General features: G+C 41.0%; 1 pseudogene; it reads left to right on the top strand.

The window, feature by feature from the left end:
• Positions 1–1,947: 1,947 nt before the first annotated feature.
• Positions 1,948–3,525, top strand: LOC121492687 (annotated as a pseudogene).
• Positions 3,526–3,912: the final 387 nt, after the last annotated feature.

Here is a 3,912-nt window from a genome sequence, read left to right as displayed (position 1 = left end):
GCTTGTCTCACCATCCTGGCAGCCTCACGGTACACACAAGTATTATTTTATTTGTGTTGATCTATTTCATATCTAACATATCAGGGTGCTGGGAATTATTGACTTTTGAGGCTGTCCTTACTTGAATGTTATACTGCATCATGGTCACCTTTTTCTCAACCATCTGGACACTGATCAGAGATAAGCCAGTTCTAAAGAGCCCCAGGAATGCATCCACAGCCTCCGACCTATAAGCTGGCTATGGCTGGAACTGAGGCAAACCTAGGACTGCACACAGGAGTTTTGGCTTATTAGTCACAACATGGTTAAGCTAGAAGTGGCTGATATAGTGGGTGAGTTAGAAAATCAGTTTCAAAACTGCATTTGTATAGCGAGCACACCACATTTTTGTCCAATGAAAAATACATGTTTAATAATATATGAAATGGACACTTAATGTAATGTACACATAATGTAGAATGCATATAGAATGTAAATTAAATGCAGTCAAATTTTCTTAAAATGTTTTTATTCACAGTCTCCAAAAATGGCAGATGTCAAAGTCTCTATGTGGGAGGTAAATGTTGATAGTGATTCTAAAGAGATATAGTGCAATTTGACCCACTCTCCTAGCATGACTGTTGGGTGGGACTTTGTTTAGGCAGTTGTTGTGCAAGGATAAGCCCTCCCATTTCCTTCTCCCCTCTTTGCTTTTCCCCTTCTTCCCCCCCCTTTGCATTTCCCCTTCTAATCTTTTTTATCTTCTTCCTTCTTTCCTCTCTTTTACTTCCATTTGCCTCCTTTTCTCTTTTTCTTCTCTTCTCTTTGACTATTTCTCCCTTCTCTTCTCTCTCGCTGCTAGCCTCTCTACCTTCTCCTCATTTCCCTTTCCTATCTCCTCTCCTCCTTTTCTCTCTCTTTCTCCTCCTCCTCCTCCCCTTACCTCACCTGCCTCAACCTGCTAGCCCAAATCCATTTCCTACTGTTCAGGGGCCCTTTCTTGGCACTCTATCCAGATTTTACCAGAGTCTTCCCTGTTCCTACAGCCTGGTTGGCTTCCTTTTTAGGAGAGCTTTTTAACCAGGGCCACAATACAATCCTACTGCCCAGAGTCCCCTCACATCATCCCACTCCACACAGCAGATTGGACTCTTTGATCCCAGCATTGGCATGAACCACCTCTGATCTCCCCATGTGGCTTGGACCTAGAGCACTGGCCAGCCCCCCCAAAGCCCCTGAGAGCCCTCTACAGACAGATCAACTTCTTCCCCTCCATCTCTGACCTCATTCTGCCATTCCCACCCTCTGCCCTCTTGTGGTCCATGTCACTGAGGTCCCCACATTTTCTGAATTTAGGTATTCCCAAGGGTTTTTTTTAAAGATTTTATTTATTTATTCATGAGAGACAGAGAGAGAGAGAGAGATTGAGAGAGAGAGAGGCAGGTACACAGGCAGAGGGATAAGCCGGCTCCATGTAGGGAGCCCAACGTGGGACTCAATCCCAGGTCTCCAGGATTGTGCCCTGCGCCGAAGGCAGTGCTAAACCACTGAGCCACCCAGGCTGTCCTAGGCATTTCCAAGTTAAAACACCCACTCTGGGGAAGCTGACAATCCTACTGAGAAGACAGCATAGGTATGTAGAAAAAAACTGACAACACAAAAGAAAGAGAAGAGCCAGTTTGGGAGTCTATAAACTAAGAAGAATGCAAAGGAAAAGGGATTACTATAAGAGTAGGTGGTTAAAAAAACTTCACAAAGAAAACAGAACCTGAAATAAAATTTGAATTTGTAAGGTTTAATTAAATAGAGAAGTCAGTGGAGAGCATTCCAGGAAGACACAATATAAAAGTGGGTACATCTCTAGCATTTGGAGGTTTATCTTACTATTTGCGTGTCTCTGACTTCAGGGCCTGCTGGGCATTCAACAATGGGTCTATGAAGATGGGAAAGTTATCTAGAAATAAATGAATGCAGACCACAGAGACCAGCAAAGAATATTTTAATACCTTTGGAGATGTCCTTGTGGATCAGATCAAGAAATATACTAAAACTAGTTGTTCAAGGCAGTTTGGCTCTGTTCATTTTATGGAATATAAACTCAGGTGAAAGTAACATCACAGCAACATATGATAGATGGACAATGGTGTCACTGTAAACTTCCTAATTCTAAGCAAAGTCCAAATGAGCCCTTAAGAAGCAGGAGGATGTTTGTTGCGTGTCGTAGTACCGAGGACATGACTGCCAATGAGTTACTTATTAAATGATAGCATCAACAAGTTTGGTTACTGAGTGGGGGGACCCATACAAATGTATTTCAATAGAACCATTAAAGCTTAGCAAAATTGCTCTCTAATGAGTAGCTGGTAAAGAGTTGGGCCATATGGGTTGAAAGGGAGCTTATAAAGTACAGAAACTAGTTAAATTGCACATCTAGTGTAGATTTGTTGAACTCAGAAATAGGCCTGGATGTCTTAAAAAAATAGTACTTTGCACTGCTTCATACTCAGCTTCTCTGCAGCAGGTTATTTTTTACAATGCACTTTATTAAAGTTTAAATTGATATAAACCACATTTAAAGCATATAATTTGGTAAGTTTTGACTTCTGTGAAACCATCACTGCAATCAAGGTAGTGAACAATAACTGTCACTGCCAGACTTTTTTGGTGTTCCCTCCTTTGTAATCCTTCCCTCTTATTACTACCTCCCTCCTTTCAGCACCCGTCCCCCTTTGGTATGAAATGTAATTAATGAGCAAAAATCTTATGGTAATGGGTTTAAAATAACACTTCAAAAATTGTATCCTATTTGCTTTACATTAAGATAAGGATTAGAATTATTTATATTTCCATAAATCTATTTCTATTAAAGTTGAAATAAATGTAAAAGTGTTAACCTAAAAAAAACAAAACAACAACAAAAAAAAAAAAACAGGCAATTGCCAGGACAGGGAGGTGGTCGATGTCTTTATTCCCAAACCATTCAGGTCCTCTGCCTTTGTTACATTTGCAGATGATCGAGTTGCCCAGTGTCTTGGTGGAGAGGACCTGACCCTTAAAGGAATCGGCATTCATATATCAAATGCTGAGCCTAAGCACGATAATAACAGACAGAAGTGGAAGATTTGGTGGTAATCCAGGAGGCTTTGGGAATCAAGGTGGATTTCATAGTAGAAGGGGTGGAGCTGGCTTGGGAAACAATCAAAGTAGTAATGTCAGGGAGGGGTGAACTTCGGGGCTTTTAGCGTAAATCCGGCTGCAGCCCATGCAGCACTGCACAACAGCTGGGGCTTCATGGGCATGTTAGCCAGTCAGCAGAGCCAGCCAGGGCCATGCGGTAATAACCAAATCCAAGGCAACATGCAGAGAGAGCCAAATCGGGCCTTTGGTTCTGGAAATAGTTCCTACAGCCATTCTAACTCAGGTGCAGCAATGGGTTGGGGATCCGCATCAAATGCAAGATCAGGCAGTGGTTTTCATAGAGGCTTTGGCTCAAGTGTGTATCCTAAATCTTCTGGCTGGGGAATGCAGGCAGTGGAGTTGGTATAGACTGCTGGGAATTCAAATTGTTCTAAACACGTGGTAAGTATATTGTAAAATGCATATGTACAAAGAATTTTCAAAATCGGTTTGTTCGGTGTAGCATACATTCAGGAGTATTTTTGACCTTTCTCCTTAGAAAAAGGAAAAACTAAAGGAATTCTATAAGTCTTGTTACATAGAGGGTAGAAATATTGAGTGTTTAAAAGTGAACTGCTGTTTGCCTGATAGGTAAAAACCAACACACTACAACTGATATCAAAAGGTTTCTCCTGTAATATGGAAAACATTGGTTAAAACTACATTCTTTTCTCTTGGTCTTTTTTTTTTTTTAAAGATTGTGTTTGTTTCTTTCTTTCTTTATTTATTTGAGAGAGAGAGAGAGAGAGAGAATGC

The sequence above is a fragment of the Vulpes lagopus genome, chromosome 6, assembly GCF_018345385.1.
Source record: "Vulpes lagopus strain Blue_001 chromosome 6, ASM1834538v1, whole genome shotgun sequence".
NCBI classification, from domain to species: domain Eukaryota; kingdom Metazoa; phylum Chordata; class Mammalia; order Carnivora; family Canidae; genus Vulpes; species Vulpes lagopus.
Note: the sequence above shows the minus strand (reverse complement) of the source record. Positions and strands in the feature narration are given on the sequence as shown.